A 23,204-nucleotide genomic window follows, 5' to 3' on the forward strand; every position below is an offset into this window, starting at 1 on the left:
TCTATAATTAAAAGCTAACTACCAGAGCCCAGAGCCTTTAAAGGTTTCTTTTTGAATCTTTTTTTTTTTTTTTTTTTTTTTTGGACGGAGTCTTGCTCTGTCTCCCAGGCTGGAGTACAGTGGCACAATCTCAGCTCAATGCAACCTTCCCCTCCTAGGTTCAAGCGATTCTCCTGCCTCAGCCTCCCTAGTAGCTGGGATTACAGGTGCCTGCCACTGTGCCCAGGTAATTTTTGTTTTTTTTTTTTTTTTTTGGTAGAAACAGCGTTTCGCCATGTTGGCCAGGCTGGTCTTGACCTCCTGACCTCAGGCAATCCACCAGCCTTGGCTTCCCAAAATGCTGGGACTATAGGCATGAGCCACCATGCCCAGCCTGAATCTTTTTTTTTTTTTTTTAACAAACCCAAGAAAGTAGAAAAAGGAACTTCCTCGACCTGTTAAAACGCTATAAACAAAACCATAAAGCTAATAGATTTGGTAGTAAAAGACAAAATGTTCCCCCAAAGATCAAACTAGGATGCTCCCTTCTTCCACTTCTAATCAACATTGTACAGGAAGTTCTAGCTAGGGAAATTAGGAAAGAAGAAATAAAAGGCATGCAGATTGGAAAGGAAAATAAAACTACATTCACCAATAACATGACCTTACATCTAGAAAGCCAAAAGGGATATACACACACAGGCCAGGTGAGGTGGCTCACACCCGTAATCCTAGCACTTTGGGAGGTTGAAGTTGGGGGATAACGAGGTCAGGAGATCAAGATCATCCTGGCTAACACGGTGAAACCTGTCTCTATTCAAAATACAAAAAATTAGTCGGGTGTGGTAGCACACACCTGTAGTCCTAGCGACTTGGGAGGCTGAGGCAGGAGAATTGATTGAACCTGGGAGGTGGAGGTTGCAGTGGGCTGAGATCACGCCATTGCATTCCAACTTGGGCAACAGAATGAGACTCTGTCAAAAAAAAAAAAAAAAAAAAAAAAAAAATTTAGCTGGGTGTGATGGTGGGCGCCTGTAACCCCAGGAACTGAGGCAGAGGCAGAGGTTGCAGTGACCTGAGATCACACCACTGCACTACAGCCTGAGCAGCAGAGCCAGACTCCGTCCCCCAAAAAAATACACATACCAGTAACTTGAAGGTTGCAGGACACAAGATCAATATATAAAAATTAGTGGTACTGGTCGGGCACGATGGCTCATGCATGTAATTCCAACACTTTTGGAGGCCAAGGCGGGTGGATTACCTGAGGTCAGGAGCTTGAGACAAGCCTGGGCAACATGGTAAAATTCCATCTCTACTAAAAATACAAAAATTAGCCAGGTGTGGTGGTGGGCACCTATAATCCCAGTTACTTGGGAGGTTGAGGCAAGAGAATCACTTGAACCTGGGGCCAGGAGTTGCAGTTAGCCAAGATTACACTTCACTCCAGCCTAGGTGAAAGAGCAAAACTCCATTTCAAAAAAAAAAAAAAAAAAAAAAAAAAAAAAATGGTGGTACTTCTATATAGTAGAAACAAATGAATTGAAAATGAAATTGCCAGGCGAAGTGGCTGACACCTATAAACCCAGCACTTTGGGAGGCCAAGGCGGGTGGATCATGAGGTCAGGAGTTTGAGACCAGCCTGACCAACATGGTGAAACCCCATCTCTACTAAAAATACAAAAATTAGCTGGGTTTAGTGGCACGCACCTGTAATCCCAGCTACTCAGGAAGCTGAGGCAGGAGAATCACTTGAAACTGGAAGGTGGAGGTTGCAGTGAGCCCAGACTGTGCCACTGCATTACAGCCTGGGTGACAGAGCAAGACTCTGTCTCAATAAATTAAAAAAAAAAAAAAAAAGCCGGGCGTGGTGGCTCAAGCCTGTAATCCCAGCACTTTGGGAGGCCGAGGCGGGTGGATCACGAGGTCAACAGATCGAGACCATCCTGGTCAACATGGTGAAACCCCGTTTCTACTAAAAATGCAAAAAAATTAGCTGGGCATGGTGGCGCGTGCCTGTAATCCCAGCTACTCAGGAGGCTGAGGCAGGAGAATTGCCTGAACCCAGGAGGCGGAGGTTGTGGTGAGCCGAGATCGCGCCATTGCACTCCAGCCTGGGTGACAAGAGTGAAACTCTGTCTCAAAAAAAAAAAAAAAGGCCGGGCGCGGTGGCTCAAGCCTGTAATCCCAGCACTTTGGGAGGCCGAGGCGGGTGGATCACGAGGTCGAAAGATCGAGACCATCCTGGTCAACATGGTGAAACCCCGTCTCTACTAAAAAAAAAAATACAAAAAAACTAGCTGGGCGTGGTGGTGCATGCCTGTAATCCCAGCTACTCAGGAGGCTGAGGCAGGAGAATTGCCTGAGCCCAGGAGGCGGAGGTTGCGGTGAGCCGAGATTGCGCCATTGCACTCCAGCCTGGGTAACAAGAGCGAAACTCCGTCTCAAAAAAAAAAAAAGAATAATCTCCAACGAATGGCTCCGAGACAGCTGGATATCTACATCCAAAAGCATGAAGGTGGTCTCTTACCTCACATCATACATAAAATCAACTAAAATAGATTAAAGGTCTAAATGTAAAACCTCAAACTATCAGATTAGGAAAAAACAGGAATAGGGCTGAGCATGGTGGCTCATGCCTATAATCCCAGCACTTAATTAAGTGGGCAGATCCCTTCAGCATGGAGTTTGTGGCCAGCCTGGGCACATGGAGAAACCCTGTCTCTACAAAAAAATACAAAAATTAGCCAGGCATGGTGGCCCACAACTGTAATCCCAGCTACTCAGGAGGCTGAGGTGGGAGGATTACCTGAGCCAAAGGAGGTTGAGGCTGCAGTGAACTGTAATCATACCACTGCACTCCAGCCTGGGTGAGAGTGAGATGCTTGTCTCAAAACAAACAGGCATATATCTTCATGACTTTGAATGAGAGACTGGGTTCTTTTTTTTTTTTTTTTTTTTTTTTTTGAGACGGATTTTCGCTCTTGTTACCCAGGCTGGAGTGCAATGGCGCGATCTCGGCTCACCGCAACCTCCGCCTCCTGGGCTCAGGCAATTCTCCTGCCTCAGCTTCCTAAGTAGCTGGGATTACGGGCACGTGCCACCACGCCCAGCTAGTTTTTTGTATTTTTAGTAGAGACGGGGTTTCACCATGTTGACCAGGATGGTCTCGATCTCTCGACCTTGTGATCCACCCGCCTCGGCCTCCCAAAGTGCTGGGATTACAGGCTTGAGCCACCGTGCCCGGCCGAGACTGGGTTCTTAATACAACATCAAAATACAAGCAATGAAAGAAAAAATCAAATTGGACTTCATGAAAGTTAAAAATTTTGTGCTTCAAAGGACACTTTTTTTTTGAGATGGACTTTCACTCTGCCTCTCAGGCTAAAATACAAAATATAGTGGCGCAATCTCAGTTCACTAGCTGCAGCCTCTGCTTCCTGGGTTCAAGCGATTCTCCTGCCTCAGCCTCCTGAGTAGCTGGAACTATAGGTGCCCACTGCCATGTCCGGCTAATTTTTCTTTTTTTGAGACAGAGTTTCACTCTGTCACCTAGGCTAGAGTGCAATGACGTGATCTCAGCTCACTGCAACCTCCGCCTCCCAAGTTCAAGTGATTCTCCTGCCTCAGCCTCATGAACAGCTGGGATTACAGGTGCCCACTACCATGCTTGGCTAATTTTTATATTTTAAGTAGAGATGGGGTTTTGCCATGTTGACCAGACTGGTCTCAAACTCCTGACTTAGGTGAATCCACCCATTTCAGCCTCCTGAAGTGTTGAGATTACAGGAGTGAACCACACCTGGCCAATTTTTTTTGTATTTTTCATAGACAGGGTTAAAACATGTTGACCTGGACAGTCAACTCTTGACTTCAGGTGATACATCCACCTTGACCTCCCAAAGTGCTGGGATTACAGTGTGAGCTACTGCACCCAAGACACTTTGAATAAAGTGAAGACTGGCCAGGTGTGGTGAATCACGCCTGTAATCCCAGCACTTTGGGAGGCCAAGGCGGGTAGATCACAAGGTCAGGAGATTGAGACCATCCTGGCCAACATGGTGAAAACCCATCTCTACTGAAAATAAAAAATCAGCAGGGCATGGTGGTGAATGCTTGTAGTTCCAGCTACTTGGGAGGCGGAGGCAGGAGAATCCCTTGAACCTGGGAGGCGGAGGTTGCAGTTAGCCAAAATCACGCCATTGCACTCCAGCCTGGCAACAGAGTGAAACTCTGTCTTAAAAAAAAAAAAAAAAAGAAAAAAGAAAAGATGGACAACTGGAAGTACTGGTAAGAATATAGAGAAATTGGCCCGGCGCGGTGGCTCAAGCCTGTAATCCCAGCACTTTGGGAGGCCGAGGCGGGTGGATCACGAGGTCAAGAGATCGAGACCATCCTGGTCAACATAGTGAAACCCCGTCTCTACTAAAAATACAAAAAATTAGCTGGGCATGGTGGCGCGTGCCTGTAATCCCAGCTACTCAGGAGGCCGAGACAGGAGAATTGCCTGAGCCCAGAAGGCGGAGGTTGCGGTGAGCCGAGATCGCGCCACTGCACTCCAGCCTGGGTAACAAGAGCGAAACTCCGTCTCAAAAAAAAAAAAAAAAAAGAATATAGAGAAATTGAAACCTTCATACATTGCTGATGGAATATAAGATGCTTATTGGTTGTGGAAGTTTGGCAGTTTCTCAAAAGGTTGAAAATACTGTTGTATGTAGACATAACCCAGCAATTCCACTCCTAGGTATATATACCAAAAGAAATGAAACACATGTCCACAGAAAAACTTGCACACAAATGTTCATAGTAGTATTATTGATAATAGCCAAAAGGTTGAAACAACCCAAATGTCTATCAATTGATAAGCAAATCGGGTATCTACACAATAAATATTTGACAATAAAAAGGAATGAAGTACTGTTCACAGTCTACAACCTGGATGAGGTTTGAAAACATTGTGCTAAATGAAGTCAGACAAAAAACGTTCCATTAAACCAGGTGCTGTGGCTCACAACTGTAATCCCAGCACTTTGGGAGGCCGAGGCGGGTGGATCATGAGGTCAAGGGATCGAGACCATTCTGGTCAACAAGGTGAAACCCTGTCTCCACTAAAAATACAAAAATTAGCTGGGCATGGTGGTGCGTGCCTGTAATCCCAGCTACTCAGGAGGCGAGGCAGGAGAATTGCCTGAACCCAGGAGGCGGAGGTTGTGGTGAGCCAAGATCGCACCACTGCACTCCAGCCTGGGTAACAAGAGTGAAACTCTGTCTCAAAAAGAAAAAGAAAAAAAAAAAAAGGTTCCATTAATATGTAATGCTCAGAATAGGCAAGGGCAGAAAGTTAGATTCATGGTTGCCAGGAGCTGGTGGGGGGTGGGGGGTGGGGTGGGAAGAAGGAAGTTTCTTACAGGGTTGATAAAATATTTTGGATTAGATAGTGGTAGTATATGCACAACTTTGTGGACATACTAGAAACTACTCAAGTGTATAAAATGGTGAATTTTATGATAAGTATCTCAAAAAAATTTTTTTCACAGGTTTCTTAAAAATCTCAAATTTGGCCGGGCGCGGTGGCTCAAGCCTGTAATCCCAGCACTTTGGGAGGCCGAGGCGGGTGGATCACGAGGTCGAGAGATCGAGACCATCCTGGTCAACATGGTGAAACCCCGTCTCTACTAAAAGTGCAAAAAATTAGCTGGGCATGGTGGCACGTGCCTGTAATCCCAGCTACTCAGGAGGCTGAGGCAGGAGAATTGCCTGAACCCAGGAGGCGGAGGTTGCGGTGAGCCGAGATCGCGCCATGGCACTCCAGCCTGGGTAAGAAGGGCGAAACTCCGTCTCAAAAAAAAAAAAAAAAAAAAAATCTCAAATTTGTTGGGTTCAAGTTCTCTAACAATTTAAATGGAATGTTATCCATTTAACACAACTTAAAGAACAGTTTTACTGGCCGGGTGCGGTGGCTCACGCCTGTAATCCAAGCACTTTGGAGGCCAAGGTGGGCGGATCAGCTGAGGTCGGGAGTTAAAGACCAGCCTGACCAACGAGGTGAAACCCCGTCTTTATAAAACAAACAATCAAACAAAAAAAGGGATTAGACGCGGGCACCCACCGTAGTAATCCCAGTACTTTGGGAAACCGAGGAGGGTGTATCACCTGAGGTTAGGAGACCACTCTGACCCACATGGAGAAACCTCATCTCTTCTAAAAACATAAAATTAACCAGGCCTGGTGACACATGCCTATAATTCCAGCTACCGGGGAGGCTGAAGCAAGAGAATCGCCTGAGCCCGGGAGGCGGAAGTTGCGATGAGCCAAAATTGCGCCATTGCAATCACCAGCCTGGGCAACAGAGTGAAACTTAGTCTCAAAAAAAAAAGCCCTTCTGATTACAAAATATAGATACATGTGGAAGGAACAGAAAGTATAAATTAAAACCGTTTTGTTTTTTCAGTTGAGCTCTCTACTTCTCTGTAACAGAAAACGTAACCGTTGGGTAGGAGGCTGATTTAACTGGGCAAAATCCTACAGTTAAAAGTAACCTCTGTTGGGCGTGGTGGCTGACGCCTGTAATCCCATCACTTTGGGAGGCTGAGGCGGGTGGACCAGCTTGACCAATATGATGAAACCCTCTCTCTACTAAAAATATAAAAATTAGCCGGGCGTGGTGGTGCATGGCTGTAATCCCAGCTACTTGGGAGGGTGAGACAGGAGAATCGCTTGAACCCGGGCGGCGGAAGTGGCAGTGGACTTAGATCAGGCTAGTGCACTCCAGTGTGGGCAACAAAGAGCAAAATCCCATCTCAAGAAAAAAAAAAAAAAAAAGGCCAGTCAGCGGTGGCTCACGCCGGTAATCCCAGCACTTTGGGAGGCCGAGGCGGGAGGATCACCTGAGATCAGGAGTTCGAGACCAGCCTGATCAACATGGAGAAACCCCGTCTCTACTAAAAATACAAAATTAGCCAGGTGTGATGGCGCATGCCTGTAATCCCAGCTACTCTGGAGACTGAGGCAGTAGAATCGCTTGAACCCGGGAGGCGGAGGTTGTGATGAGCCCAGATCAGCCACTGCATTCCAGACTGGGCAACAAAAGGGAAACTCCGTCTCAAAAAAACAAACAAACAACAATAATAATAAAAGTAATTAATCCATTTTTTTATGTGTGACATTTTTAAGAGCTTAAAAAGTAATCTGGACTGATTGAAACTTCATTTCTTCATTAACACGTGTTCAAAGCTTAAAGTCCTATTTTCTTTCGAATGGCGTCTAGGCACCTGTTATTCAACTATCCGTTGGTTAAGGTCCGTACCTCAAGGTAGATTTAATTGTGTATCAAAACATTTAGTATCCACGCTTAGAGGGCTACTATCTTTAACATCTTTTTTATTTATCCCCGTCCATTTGATAACTGTATGAAATGCAAGCCATTAAGTTGAACATCATTCAGCTCTCTCCTTGTTTTTCTAAGCAGGATCCAAATCTGTCATAATGGGGTAGCCCCTCATTCTCTTGGTAACTCATTTCTACCCCTGGCCTGGCCGACTTAAGATGTGAGTCTAATACACCCTACGTCATCTTTACTCGGCCTAGTGGCCAAAGCAAATTCATACTGAGTACCTTCGGAACTGAGTAGTGTATCCAAAGGGCTGGGTTGAGGGCTACAAGGATTACCACAACGGCCACAACTAATTTGTATCCATTCTTACTAACTTTAGGGAACCAGACCGAATGCTTTTCCCACCCTTTTGACCTTCCTTTAGTTCGCGACACAAGAACACACAAAACACCATAGCGACACCATTTCTGACGGCTTCGAATTGTGAACCGAAACTACGTCAAAGCAAAGCATCCGTGGTGTCTCCCAGCGGAATCCAAGACCCCCGGCCGGATGCCAAGCCGCTGGAGTTTCAGCAGGAGAGGAAGGCTCACCCTCCCACCGCATGGCGACGCCCCGGCGACTGGAGAAGCTCAGGCAGGCTTGGAAGCCAATCACCAACATACAGCAGCTCTCGGGAATGCAGAGCCCTAGCCCAAGACCAAGGGCCTCGGCCGGCACTCAGAGCCTCCAGGGAGAGGTCAAGTCTCTCATCCTGTCCTATTCCTCCCTTCGACTTCCCTCCCAAAGGGCTGCTATTCAGCATTCAACAATCGCTACGCAAAGGCCTTCTGGTCTGCAGAACGAACTCCAGCAAGCCCATCAGGAGAATCAAGGCCACCTCCTCGCCCCTGTGGGGAAGATGGCGCCCGTCACCCCTTCTCCCTCCCGGGTAATCTCAAGGACCAGCCTCCCTCCCTAGCTACAAAATGGCGCCTCCCGCTGGGGCCCCAGAATCGGTATAACTCATTTGTCAGTGAGGCGGTGTCTGTCTGGGATGAGCAGTTTTGTCAACCAGTCAAACACAGGAGCTTTGATTCTGCCCTTCGCGCGAGCCACTCAGGGGCGGGCTGTAAAGCCAGGCTTGGCTTACGTCAGATGAGGGGACGCCGCTAGGGCGGTTTTCTTTCACGTTGACGAAATTTGGGCCAATGGAAAGCCGGAAGCCTTCCTTGAGTGATGTAATTACAGCCCAATGGAAGCTGGGGGCGGGCCTCAGACAGACTATGCGGGTTGCGGGGCCTGGGGGCCGGACGGCTGTTTCCTGTCCTGGTGCATGGTGGTCGGACGAAGGAATTGTTGGAAAATTTTCTCGGAGGTTCGTATATAAATGTGTTTTTACCCAGTGTGCATTATTCTCCGCCAGGCCGCCGCCCTCAGCGCGGCGGCGCGGGCCCGCTTGGGCCCGGGCTCTGGCTCCCATTGCTTAGCGTTCGCTGCAGGCCTTGCCGATTTTACGGGCCGGCCGCGGTAGCGGCGCCTGGGCAGAAGCGGAGTTTATTAATAACCCACGGCCGCCACTCTGGGCGGCGGAGCGTTTCTCGCTGAGGACTCAACCCCCCCCACCAACCAACTTGTCTCTGGACGATGCGCCCCGCCTGTTTCCCTCTGGGGACCGCCAAGGGGAGGGAGTGAAGGAGGGGAGGGTGGAGCCCTCGGGAACCTGGCCGCGTTTTTCGGCCTGATCTCCGTGCGAAGCGAGTCCCCAGGCGCCGCCGAGGCAGAGTTCCGCCGCCTGGGACGCCGGGCCCACGGGCAGCACCAGGCCGCAGCGGGGGCGCCGGCGGCTGGGCTGGCCCAGGCCCTCGTAAGACCCCGTCTGCCGATCCCACCTAGGGCTACCCGCCCACCCGTATCGTGGGCAGATTTGTTCTTTCTTTAATTAAGAAAAGTTACTGAGGCCTAAATCGAATATTAGAAATTTACAATTTATCATCCTCCCTTTTCTCCAGTTTTGGCCAAAAGAGTAAACAAATCCTTTTAAGTCACTTTGAAACACTGTGGAACGTGAACCAGTTTTTATTCCTTCCCCTTTTGCTTTTTGACATTTTTTCCCCCCACATAATAACGAAGTTAAAAAGACGAAAGAATACCATTGCCCATTATTTGTTTAAAATCAGCTCCAGCCTTTGCTTTGAAAGTGTCTAAATCAGCTGGTGTAATCAAGTGGGAATGTGGGGAGAAATTGTAGGTTCGACGTTGTGGTCGGTCAGTTTTGTCCTGAATCTTACTAGAAAATACTTGTGTTTTGCTGTAGTTGACTAAAACAGTATTTAGTGTTTTTTCTTGCTGAGTTTGTAGAGCCAAGTTTACGTTTAATAAGAAAATGCCTGATAAGGAGATCATCCAAAAGCACCCGTAAGATGCATAGCTAATTTTGACTGTTTGGAAATCTTTTTTTTTTTTTTTTTTTCCTTAATTACTAGTGTCCACTATTTGGGAATTCTGTTATCAGTCAGCTGTCTACAGATATTTTGAGTGCCTTTTTTTTTCCTTTGCGGATACCCCCGTTTATTTTTTTAAAATGTAATTCACATATCTTACAGTTCACCCATTTAAAATGTCTAATTTGGTTTGAGCAACCTAGGGAGACGGCCCTCCCCAGTTTCTACAAAAAAAAAATTTTTTTAAAAGTGAAATCAGCATGTGCCTGTAGTTCCAGGTTCTTGGATGCAGAGGTGAGAGGATCACTTGAGCCCAGGAGTTCCAGGCTACAGTGAGCCATGATTGTGCTACAGCACTCCGGTCTGGGTGACAGAAAGAGACCTGTCTAAAAAAAAGTGTATAATTAGTTGAATTTTAGGCCAGACGAGGTGGCTCACTCCTGTAACCCCGGCACTTTGGGAGGCTGAAGTGGGTGGATCACACGAAGTCAGGAGTTTGAGACCAGCCTGGCCAACATGGTGAAGCCTGGTCTCTACTAAAAATACGAAAATTAGCCAGGTGTGGTGGTGTGGATCTGTAACTTCAGCTACTCAGGAAGCTGAGGCAGGAGAATCACTTGAACCAGGGAGGTGGAGGTTGCAGAGAGCCGAGATTGTGCCATTGCACTCCAGTCTGGGTAGCAAAAGTGAAACTTGGTCTCAAAAAAAAAAAAAAAAGAAAAGAAAAATTGAATTTTAATATCTTCAGAGTTGTGCAAACATCACTACAATTATTATTATTATTTTTTTTTGAGACGGAGTTTCGCTCTTGTTACCCAGACTGGAGTGCAATGGCGCGATCTCGGCTCACCACAACCTCCGCCTCCTGGGCTCAGGCAATTCTCCTGCCTCAGCCTCCTGAGTAGCTGGGATTACAGGCATGCACCACCATGCCCAGCTAGTTTTTTGTGTTTTTTTTTTTTTTTTTTTTTTGAGACGGAGTTTCGATCTTGTTACCCAGGCTGGAGTGCAATGGCGCGACCTCGGCTCACCGCAACCTCCGCCTCCTGGGCTCAGGCAATTCTCCTGCCTCAGCCTCCTGAGTAGCTGGGATTACAGGCACGCACCACCATGCCCAGCTAACTTTTTGTATTTTTAGTAGAGACGGGGTTTCACCTTGTTGACCAGGATGGTCTCGATCTCTCGACCTCGTGATCCACCCGCCTCGGCTTCCCAAAGTGCTGGGATTACAGGCTTGAGCCACCGCGCCCGGCGTTTTTTGTGTTTTTAGTAGAGACGGGGTTTCACCATGTTGAGCAGGATCGTTTCGATCTCTTGACCTCGTGATCCACCCGCCTCGGCCTCCGAAAGTGCTGGGATTACAGGCTTGAGCCACCGCGCCCGGCTAAAATGATACATCTCTTTACAAAGTAAACATTACAATATTACTAACTATAGAGACGCCATCGGGATGAGCTCCAGATCCGTCCGCTGACTTCCATGAAGCACCCGTGGACCATGGCTTAAGTCATCCATCTTAATCCTGTGGCTTTAAGAATCTTTGCTTTAATCAGTTGTACATCCCATTTTCATCTTCGTTATTGGCATTGTCTCTCTTTCTGGCAAACTTTTTCCCAGTTGTCCCCACCAAGGTCTCATATCCTCTAGCCTTCGCTTCATCTGACACATCGAGCTCCACTGTTTCATCTTCAACTTCTACTGCTTTGTGCTTAGCATTCATCTGACGCATTAATTTTCTTTCTCTGCTCTGGCAAATCCAAGTACCAGTGCTCTTCACTAATAATTTTCTTTTCTTCCTCTTCTTCTAGTTGTTTCTTGGTTTCTGAGTTGGTCCCTTTTGCATACACTTCATCCGAAGCGATTCTTGGACAACTTTGTCTTGTGCTCAGCCACCATGGTGGCCCCTGTCCCTGCTGTGAACATTTGTACAAAAGTTTTTGTGTGGACACAGGTTTTCATTTCTCTTGGGAGTAGAATACCTAGGAATAGAACTGCTGGGTCATGTGGTAACTATGTTCAACCTTTTGACGTACTCTAAAACTTCTTCAATGTGGCTGCACCATCTTTACGTTCCTACCAGCAGTGTGTAAAGGGTTCCAGTTTCTCTACATTCTTGCCAACACTTGTTATCATCAGACTTTTTGATTATAGTTTTCCTAGTGTTGATAAAATGGTGTCTCTTGTAGGTTTGATTTTCATTTCCGTGATGGTTAATAATGTTGAGTATTTTTTCTGTGCCTAATGATCATTTATAATCTTTGGAGAAATGTCTATTTGGATCCTTTACCCATTTTAAAGTTGGATTATTTGTCTTATTATGGTTGGGTTGTGAGAGTACTTTATATGCTCTAGATAGAAGTCCATTACCAGATACATGGTTTGCAAAATGTCCATAGTCCTTTGCTGTGCGTTGTGTTGTTGCTGTGAAGTAAGGGTTCATTGTATTCTTTTTTTTTTTTTTTTTTTTTTTGAGATGGAGTTTTGCTCTTGTTACCCAGGCTGGAGTGCAATGGCGCGATCTCGGCTCACCGCAACCTCTGCCTCCTGGGTTCAGGCAATTCTCCTGCCTCAGCCTCCTGAGTAGCTGGGATTACAGGCATGCGCCACCATGCCCAGCTAATTTTTTGTATTTTTAGTAGAGACGGGGTTTCACCATGTTGACCAGGTTGGTCTCGATCTCTCGACCTCGTGATCCACCCACCTCGGCCTCCCAAAGTGCTGGGATTACAGGCTTGAGCCACCGCGCCCGGCCATTGTATTCTTAATAGAAAGATGGCATGGCTGGATTGAACTGTCCCTCTACTACCTGGTTTCATTTTTAAAATAAATAAAGAACCACTCCACCCTCATAACATAGTTGCATTTCTGGAAGGTAAGCATTGAATTTTTAAATGTTCATACAAGCATATACAGATACCTATATAAATTTTTTAAAACATGAATGCAATCATATGGTATCTTCTGCAACTTGCTTTTTCCCACTTATATCTTGGATGTGTTTCCCACTGTTTCAAATAGATTGATCTCATTCTTTTAAATACCTACATGTTTCATTTAGGGATGTCCTATATGGATGTGTGTGTATTTGTATGTATAGACACATTTTTTAAATCCTTTGGCTTTTTAAAGAGACTGGGTTTCAATCTTGTCACCCAGGCTGGAGTGCAGTGGCACAATCTCAGCTCACTACAACCTCAACTTCCCACCTCAACTTCCCAGGTGCAAGCGATCTTCCCACTTCAGCCTCTTGAGTAGGTAGGGCTACAGGTGCACATCACCATGCCTAGCTAATTTTTAAAAAACAATCTTTGTAGGCCAGGCACAGTGGCTCGAGCCTGTAATCCCAGCACTTTGCGAGGCCAGGCCAGTGGATCACCTCAGGTCAGGAGTTTGAGAGCAGCTTGACCAACATGGCGAAACCCTGTCTCTACTGAAAGTGCAAAAATTAGCCGGGAGTGGTGGTGCATGCCTGTAATCCCAGCTACTCTGGTGGCTGAGGCAGGAGAATTCCTTGAACCTGGGAGGTGGAGGTTACAGTGAGCTGAGATTGTGCCATTGCACTACAGCCTGGGCAACAAGAGAGAAACTCTGTCTCAAAAAAAAAAAAAAGGCCAGGTGTGGTGGCTCATGCCTGTAATCCTAGCACTTTGGGAGGCCAAGGTGGGTAGATCACCTGAGGTCAGGAGTTCAAAACCAGCCTGGCCATGATGGTGAAAACCCATCTTTTAAAAAAAAATTTTTTTTTTTAAGTTTGTAGAGGTAGTAGTATCACTATGTTGCCCAGGATGTGGATGTCCAGTACTTAACTTGTCCTTATTGATGGACAACTAGGTTAATGATTATTTTGCCTGTTATAAATAATACCTTAGTGAACCTTGCACACTTTCATGAGTGATTGTTTAATAAATTCCAAGAATTACCTGATTGAAGATTTGCATTTAAAGTTTTCATTGGTAGTGCCAAATTGTCCTGTTCAGAGTGTGAATTTTTATTTTCACAACACTGTGTTTTTTTGTTTTTTTTTTTTTTGAGACGGAGTTTCGCTCTTGTTACCCAGGCTGGAGTGCAATGGCGCGATCTTGGCTCACTGCAACCTCCGCCTCCTGGGTTCAGGCAATTCTCCTGCCTCAGCCTCCTGAGTAGCTGGGATTATAGGCACGCACCACCATGCCCAGCTAATTTTTTGTATTTTTAGTAGAGACGGGGTTTCACCATGTTGACCAGGTTGGTCTCGATCTCTCGACCTCGTGATCCACCCGCCTCGGCCTCCCAAAGTGCTGGGATTACAGGCTTGAGCCACCGCGCCCGGCCACAACACTGTGTTTTAATGACCTGTTTTCAGTTTCTAATCATGGAATAAGTTTCTTAAAAGCAAAGACAACTTCTTTTTTTACCACTCAATATCCCTGATAAGGAAAAAAAAAAAAATGGAAATATCCCTGACAGCATGCACATTGATGTGTGTGTGTGGTCTGTGTGTGTGTATGTGTGTGTATTCAGGAGTTTGACCATGGTGAAGGTAAGGACCTAAGGAAAATAGAAGATGAAATTAGAGCCGGGCGCGGTGGCTCACGAGGCCGGTGGCGGGTGGATCACGAGGTCAAGAGATCGAGACCATCCTGGTCAACATGGTGAAACCCCGTCTCTACTAAAAATACAAAAATTAGCTGGGCGTGGTGGCGCCTGCCTGTAATCCCAGCTCAGGAGGCTGAGGCAGGAGAATTGCTTGAACCCAGGAGGCGGAGGTTGTGGTGAGCCGAGATCGCGCCATTGCACTCCAGCCTGGGTAACAAGAGCGAAACTCCGTCTCAAAAAAAAAAAAAGATGAAATTAGAAAGGTAGGTAGGAGCCAGATTGGTGAGTAGCCTTAATGTCAGATTAAAGAGTTGAACTTGGCCAGCACGGTGGCTCACGCCTGTAATCCCAGCAATTTGGGAGGCCGGAGCAGGTGCATAACTTGAGGTCACAAGTTCAAGACCAGCCTGACCAATGTGATGAAATCCTGTCTCTACTAAAAATACAAAAATTAGTCTGGCATGGTGGCGGGTGTCTGTAGTCCATGTTACTCAGGAGGCTGAGGCAGGTGAATTACTTAAGCCTGGGAGGCAGAAGTTGCAGTGAGCCGAGATCACAGCATTGCACTCTAGCCTGGGCAGTAGAGCAAGACTCTGTCTCAAAAACAAAAACAACCTCTCTGCCCCCTGAAAAAAATGAAGTTAGTGCTACAAGCAGTATGACTATAAAAGATTAAAGGGAAGGCCAGGCATGGTGTCTGATGACTGTAATCCCAGCACTTTGGGAGGCCAGGGTGGGCAGATCACTTGAGGTCAAGAGTTCAAGACTAGCCTGAGGAACATGGTGAAACCTTATATCTACTAAAAATATAAAAATTAACCAGGTGTAGTGGTGGGCACCTGTAATCCCAGCTACTCAGAAGGCTAAGGCAAGAGAATTGCTTAAACCCAGGAGGCAGAGGTTGCAGTGAGCCGAGATTGTGCCATTGCACTCCAGCCTGGGGGACAGAGCAAGACCCTGTCTCAAAAAAAAAAAAAAAAAAAAAAATAGCCGGGCACGGTGGCTCACGCCTGTAATCCCAGCACTTTGGGAGGCTGAGGTGGGTGGATCACAAGGTCAAGAGATCGAGACCATCCTGGTCAACAAGGTGAAACCCCGTCTCCACTAAAAATACAAAAATTAGCTGGGCATGGTGGCGCGTGCCTGTAGTCCTAGCTACTCGGGAGGCTGAGGTAGGAGAATTGCTTGAACTCAGGAGATGGAGGTTGCAGTGAGCCGAGATCGCGCCATTGCACTCCAGCCTGGGAAACAAGAGAAACTCCGTCTCAAAAAAAAAAAAAAAAAAAAAACGTGTTTATTACATAATAAGAATAATGCTAAATGGCCTGTAAGGAAAATTTGTTAAATGTGAATTAAAAGTGATCATTGTGAAGACTTTTTGACAACTTAGGAAAATTTATAAAAATGAAAAAAGCTGAATACAAAATGTTGTCTATGCAATCATTACAATGCTATAAAAATTATGTGTGTATATGAATAGCAAGGGCTAGAGAATAAAACCAAGAAAAATGAAAATATTTTATTTGTTAAGCTATTGAGACTTATTTTCTTTATTTATTTTTGAGACGGAGTCTTGCTCTGTTGCCCAGGCTAGGGTGCAGTGGCACAATCTTGGCTCACTGCAACCTCTGCCTTCCAGGTCCCAGTTTAATCAAGTCTCCTACCTCAGCCTCCCCAAGTAGCTGGGATTACAGGCACGAGCCACCATGCCCAGCTAATTTTTGTTTTTTTTGGTAGAGATGGGGTTTCGCCATGTTGGCCATTCTGGTCTTGAACGCCTGACTTCATGATCCACCTGCCTCTGCCTCCCAAAGTGCTGGGATTAGAGGTGTGAGCCACTGCATGCAGCCTTTTTTTTTTTTTTTTTTTTAAGATGCCTCGCTATGTCGCCAGGCTGGAGTGCAGTGGCGTGATCTCGCCTCACTGCGACCTCTGTCTCCCAGGTTCAAGCAATTCTCCTGCCTCAGCCTCCCGAGCAGCAGGAATTACGGACATGCGCCACCATACCCAGCTAATTTTTTTATATTTTTAGTAGAGACAGGATTTCACCATGTTGGCCAGGGATGGTTTTGATCTCCTGATGCTGTGATCCGCTCGCCTTGGCCTCCGGAAGTGCTGAAGACGTGAGCCACCACGTCCAGGCTTGGTATGATATTTTTGAGAATCATAGTTATTGTGTATATAGTAGTCCATTTCTCTTTTTTGCTGCGTAATATTCTGTTGAATGGATTTATTACAACTTGTTTATTGTTTCTTTATTTTTTTTTGAGATGGAATTTTGCTCTGTTGCCCGGGCTGGAGTGCAATGGAACGATCTCGGCTCACTGCAACCTTCACCTCCTGGGTTCAAGTGATTCTCCTGCCTCAGTCTCCTGAGTAGCTGGGATTATAGACACATGCCACTACACCCGGCTAACTTTTATGTTTTTTAGTAGAGATGGGGATTTCACCATGTTGGCCGGGCTGGTCTCAAACTCCTGTCCTCAGGTGATCCACCTCCCTTGACCTCCCAAAATGCTGGGATTACAGGCATGAGCCACCTCACCCTGACAACTTGTTTATTCTTTTACTGATGGATTCTTTCCAGTTGGACCTATTAACATCTGTGAACATTGTTGTACAAATCTTTTTATGGAAGTATATTTTTATTTCTTTTGGGTGGCTAGCAAGAGGAGTAACCATTAAATTTTATATAAAAGTGGCAGTTTCAATAGTTAAGGACAGAAACCAGATGGTAGTGGGAAATCATGAAGTATTCTTAGCAACAACTTTTAAAGAAATCTAGCTGTGATAAGGAGGAAAGAGAGACTAGTAGCTGAGTGAGAGGTGAGATTTTGCTTTTTTTTTTTTTTTTTTTTTTTTGGTTCCTTGTGTTGCTAGGCTTAGTGCAATAGCATTTCAGCTGACTGCAACCTCCGCCTCCCAGGTTCAAGCAATTCTCCTGCCTCAGCCTGCTGAGTAGCTGGGATTACAGGTGCCTACCACCATGCCTGGCTCATTTTTGTATTTTTAGTAGAGAAGGGTTTTCATCATGTTGGCCAGGCTTGTCTTGAACTGCTGACCTCAGATAATTCCCCCACATTGGCCTTCCAAAGTGCTAGGATTACAGGTGTGAGCCACTGTGCCCTGCTGAAATTTTGCTTTTTTTTTTTTTTTTAAAAGACAGGGTTTCACCATGTTGGTCAGGCTGGTCTTGAACTCCCGACCTCAGATGATCCGCCGGCCTTTGGCCACCAAAGTGCTTGGATTACAGGCGTGAGCCACTACGCCCAGCCTGAAATTTTGCTTTTTTAACTTTACTTTCGTGTTTTTGGTTTTTTTTTTTTTTTTTTTTTTTTTTGAGACGGAGTTTCACTCTTGTTACCCAGGCTGGAGTGCAATGGCGCAATCTTGGCTCACCACAATCTCCGCCTCCTGGGTTCAGGCAATTCTCCTGCCTCAGCCTCCTGAGTTGCTGGGATTATAGGCACGCGCCACCATGCCCAGCTAATTTTTTTGTAGTTTTAGTAGAGACGGGGTTTCACCATGTGGACCAGGATGGTCTCAATCTCTTGACCTCGTGATCCACCTGCTTCGGGCTCCCAAAGTGCTGGGATTACAGGCGTGAGCCACCACGCCCAGCCTTTGTGTTTTGTTTTTTATTTTTAGTTTGGCTCTTATTGCCCAGGCTGGAGTACGATGGCGTAATCTCAGCTCACTGCAACCTCTGCATCCCAGGTTCAAGTGATTCTCCTGCCTCAGCCTCCCAAGTAGCTGGGATTACAGGCATGTACCACCACACCCTGCTAATTTTGTTAGAGAAGGGATTTCTCCATGTTGGTCAGGCTGGTCTCGAACTCCCAACCTCAGGTGATCTGCCCATCTCGGCCTCCTAAAGTGCTGAGATTACAGATGTGAGCCACCACACCCGGCCACTTTGTGCGTGTGTGTTTTTGATTCGGTTCCAGTGCAACACTTTTTTTTTTTTTTTTTTTTTTTGAGACGGAGTTTCGCTCTTGTTAACCAGGCTGGAGTGCAATGGTGTGATCTCAGCTCACCGCAACCTCCGCCTCCTGGGTTCAGGCAATTCTCCTGTCTCAGCCTCCTGAATAGCTGGGATTACAGGCACGTGCCACCATGCCCAGCTAAATTTTTGTATTTTTAGTAGAGACAGGGTTTCACCATGTTGACCAGGATGGTCTCAATCGCTTGACCTCGTGATCCACCCGCCTCGGCCTCCCAAAGTGCTGGGATTACAGGCTTGAGCCACCGCGCCCGGCCTAACACTTTTGTTTTTTAAGTTATTGTTGAGAAGGAACTGGGAGAAACAGTGGAGAATTGTTTGTAGAAGATGTCTCTGGGAACCCTAAGGAGAAAAGACAAATGAAATGCAGAGAGCAGTTTGGTGGCATTAATCTTACCTTGTAGGAAGGTAATATGGTAGGAAAAAAGGAAGAAATAATGCAAACAGGTAATAGATTGTTTTCAGGGAATTCCTCTGATTTCTTCTATTTTTGCTGTGAAGTTGAGATACTAATTGGCTGAAAGTGAGTTGAGGGTTGAGGCTTAAGGAGGAGTAGGATATGTGACACAAGTATTTTTTTTTTTTTTTTTTTGAGACGGAGTTTCGCTCTTGTTACCCAGGCTGGAGTGCAATGGCGCGATCTCGGCTCACCGCAACCTCCGCCTCCTGGGTTCAGGCAATTCTCCTGCCTCAGCCTCCTGAGTAGCTGGGATTACAGGCACGCGCCACCATGCCCAGCTAATTTTTTGTATTTTTAGTAGAGACGGGGTTTCACCATGTTGACCAGGATGGTCTCGATCTCTTGACCTCGTGATCCACCCGCCTCGGCCTCCCAAAGTGCTGGGATTACAGGCTTGAGCCGCCGCGCCCGGCCCGAGACAAGTATTTTTAACACTATCAAATAAGTTGTTAAATCTAAAAAGTACTTCATACATATGAGACCTACACAAACAATTACTTCTGAGTAGTGGCATATGTTTTAACTATCCATGTTTAGTGCCCTATTTCAAGGTACTTTTAGGACAAGATCTGCTTTATTAGAGGTGTTAAAAGTTGTGTGTTGCGGCCGAGTGCAGAGGGGAGGCCGAGGCGGGCAGATCGCAAGGTCAGGAGTTCGAGACTATCCTGACCAGTGTGGTGAAACTCCCTCTCTACTAAAAATACAAAAAATAAGATGAGCATGGTGGTATATGCCTGTAATCCCAGCTGCTTGGGAGGCTGAGGCAGGAGATTTTCTTGAAACTTGGAGGTGGAAGTTGCACTGAGCTGAGATCACGCCAGTGCACTCTGGCCTGGGCGACAAGAGTAAACTCCATCTCAAAAAAAAAAAAAAAAAGACTTGTGGCCAGGCATGGTGGCTCACACCTGTAATTTCAGCACTTTGGGAGGCCAAAGTGGGCGGATTGCCTAAGGTTGGGAGTTTGAGACCAGCCTGACGGACATGGAAGAACCCCTTCTCTAATAAAAATACAAAATTAGCTGGGCATGGTGGTGCATGCCTGTACTCCCAGCTACTTGGGAGGCTGAAGCAGGAGAATAGCTTGAACCTGGGAGGCAGAGGTTGCGGTGAGCTGAGATTATGTCATTGCACTCCAACCTAGACAACAGGAGCAAAACTCCAACTCAGAAAGAAAAAAAGAGTTGTGTGTCAGGAATTCCTTCTATAATTTTCATAATTGTCTATGCTTTACTTTCCTTACCTATGACAAGATGAGCAATTTGTGTGATAAAAGAGTAGCATATACAGTGTTCATCTTAGGGGTAGTAAAGTGCAATCTAGCATCATAATTTTGAAACAACATGCTTTTTAACAGAGCAGCATCAGAAACGATGTTTGTAATATGTCAGAACTTCTTTCTTTTCAGTGCTACATCTAGTCCTCATATTCCCTAGTCTTGCTGAAAGCAAACCAGGACATGCTTACCAAACTGCTCTGTCCATGGGGTTCCCTTATTAAGCCATGTTCATTAGTGCTGCTTTATTGAAGTTTAAGAGGGATGTTTTTAGTTCTTATTCACATGAATAGTTCAGTTGAGATCAAACTGTCACCAAAATATACCTGATGGACCTAGATTTTCATTTCCAAAATCTTGTCTCTGCTCTCAGCTCTTTTTTGACAAGTATTTTTAGCCTTAAGCCTGGTAGGTCCTATCTCACTTGTCACTTCAAAGGCATCAGGCTGTACCTGCCTGCCAGTCAGTTTCATGTATTCAGTTTCTGAATAGTCCTGGAACTGCACAAAGCCTTCAAGTTTCAACATTTCACTCTTCCAATAGGATATTCTACTGGGTCAATTAAAATTTGCAGTATAAATTCTTTCCTCATAGTTTAACCCTTAGCATCTTATGGAGTCTGTGAGAACTCTACCTCATTTGCCAGCAAATTCTAATTGCTCTTTACTTCACTGTTTTTTTTAAGAGAGGGGGTTTCACCATGTTGGTCAGGCTGGTCTCGAACTCCTGATCTCATGATCTGGTCACCTTGGCCTCCCAAAGTGCTGGGATTACAGGCGTGAGCCACCGTGCCTGGCCACTGAATGATTTTTAATTAATGGAGCATGCTTAGATTCTGGTTATGTTTAAATATAACTCAAGGCTGGCGATGGCTTGTGCCTGTAATCCCACCTACTCAGGAGGTGGAGGCAGGAGGATCACATGAGCCAAAGAGTTTGAGGTTGCAGGGTCTGGCCACTGTAGTCCAGCCTGGGAGACAGAGTCAGACTTGACTCTCAAATATATATTTGCTGGGCATAGTGGCTCACTCTTGTAATCCCAGCAGTTTGGGAGGCCGAGGTGGGTGGATTACCTGAGGTCAGGAGTTCAAGACCATCCTGGTCCACATGGTGAAACCCTGTCTCTACTAAAAATACAAAAATTAGCCAGGTATGGTGGCAGGGCACCTGTAATCCCAGTTACTGGGGGAACTGAGGCAGGAGAATCGCTTGAATGCAGGAGGCAAGGGTTGTAGTGAGCCTAGATCGCGCCATTACACTCCAGCCTGGGCCACAAGAGCGAGACTCTTTCTCAAAAAAAAAAAAAGCGGCCGGGCGCGGTGGCTCAAGCCTGTAATCCCAGCACTTTGGGAGGCCGAGGCGGGTGGATCACGAGGTCAAGAGATCGAGACCATCCTGGTCAACATGGTGAAACCCCGTCTCTACCAAAAATACAAAAAATTAGCTGGGCATGGTAGCGCGTGCCTGTAATCCCAGCTACTCAGGAGGCTGAGGCAGGAGAATTGCCTGAACCCAGGAGGCAGAGGTTGCGGTGAGCCGAGATCGCGCCATTGCACTCCAGCCTGGGTAACAAGAGCGAAACTCCCTCTCATAAAAAAAAAAAAAAAAAAAAAAAAAAAAGCACATATACACACACACCCATATATATATATATATATATATATATATATATATATGCACACACACACACACACAAATATACACACACATATATACATATATACACATACGTTTATAATATAAAACGTTATAAATATAAAATGTATTTGTAAATATATTTTGTTGTGTATTTATAAATACATTTTTGCATCAATTGTTCAGTTAATAGTTTTATAATATATAATAAAATATGCCGGGCTTGGTGGCTCAAGCCTGTAATCCCAGCACTTTGGGAGGCTGAGGCAGGTGGATCACGAGGTCCAGAGATCGAGACCATCCTGGTCAACGTGGTGAAACCCCGTCTCTACTAAAAATACAAAAAATTAGCTGGGCATGGTGGCGCGTGCCTGTAATCCCAGCTACTTAGGAGGCTGAGACAGGAGAATTGCCTGAACCCAGGAGGCGGAGGTTGCGGTGAGCCGAGATTGTGCCATTGCACTCCAGCCTGGGTAACAAGAATGAAACTCCGTCTCAAAAAAAAAAATACAAAAAATACAAAAAAGTAGCTGGGCATGGTGGCGCGCGCCTGTAATCCCAGCTACTTAGGAGGCTGAGGCAGGAGAATTGCCTGAACCCAGGAGGCGGAGGTTGTGGTGAGCTGAGATCGTGCCATTGCACTCCAGCCTGGGTAATAAGAGCGAAACTCTGTCTCAAAAAAAAAAAAAAAAGTATAAATATATATAGATAACATATATTTTATAGTCAAGTCTCACTCTGTTTTATATACATATAAAACAGAAGTTTTGAAAGACGGTTTTGTGCCAAAACTAGTCAAAGCAATGTGAGTGACCCAGCTAAAATGAAGAACTATTTATAGTACGTAGTAAACGTGTAAGGAAAATTTAGAATAGAGAGAAGGTAATAGAAAGATACTGCTTCTCTGTTAAATATTTAGGTGAAACCAACCTGAGGTTAGAATCTGACCCTGGCAGTTTCTGAAGACCTGATTCACGTGTCTCCGTGCAAAAAGGCATGTAAATTTTTTTGTTTTTTTTTTGTTTTTTCTCTTTTAAGACGAAGTCTTGCTCTTGTTGCCCAGGCTGGAGTACAGTGGCGCAATCTCAGCTCACTGCAACCTTCACCTCCCGGATAGAAGCGATTCTCCTGCCTAGCTGGGACTACAGGTGCTGCCACCACACTCAGCTAATTTTTTGTATTTTTAGTAGAGTCAGTGTTTCTACCCACCTGAGCCTCCCAAAGTGCTGGGATTACAGGTGTGAGCCACTGCTCCTGGCCAGATTTTTTTTTTTTTTTTTTTAAGAGGTAGGATCTTGCTCTTATCATCCATGCTAGAATGCAGTGGCATGACACTGCAGCCTCCAATTTCTGGGCTCAAGTGATCCTCCTGCCTCAGTCTCCAAAGTAGCTGGGAGCACAGGTATATGCCACCATACACTGCTATATTAATTTCTTTCCTTCCTTCCTTCCTTCCTTCCTTCCTTCCTTCCTTCCTTCCCTCCTTCCCTCCCTTCCTTCCTTTTTTTCTTTTGGTAATCTGGG

General features: G+C 45.8%; 1 protein-coding gene and 1 pseudogene across 7 annotated transcripts in view; one reads left to right on the plus strand and one right to left on the minus strand.

The window, feature by feature from the left end:
- Positions 1-8,562: 8,562 nt before the first annotated feature.
- ZNF143 (zinc finger protein 143) overlaps positions 8,563-23,204 on the plus strand; it is an 88,298-nt gene continuing 73,656 nt past the window's right edge. For 5 of the 7 annotated variants that reach the window (XM_039471120.2, XM_074401077.1, XM_074401076.1 and 2 more), the window contains exon 1: positions 8,563-8,669. The gene's annotated coding sequence lies outside the window, so the exon portion shown is untranslated. Of the gene's footprint in view, positions 8,670-16,342; positions 16,457-23,204 lie in introns of all 7 variants that reach the window. The other 2 variants (XM_074401073.1, XM_074401074.1) reach the window with 2 other exon arrangements.
- LOC120364643 (M-phase phosphoprotein 6 pseudogene) lies at positions 11,252-11,631 on the minus strand (annotated as a pseudogene).

Source organism: Saimiri boliviensis, chromosome 6 (genome assembly GCF_048565385.1).
Source record: "Saimiri boliviensis isolate mSaiBol1 chromosome 6, mSaiBol1.pri, whole genome shotgun sequence".
Taxonomy (NCBI): domain Eukaryota; kingdom Metazoa; phylum Chordata; class Mammalia; order Primates; family Cebidae; genus Saimiri; species Saimiri boliviensis.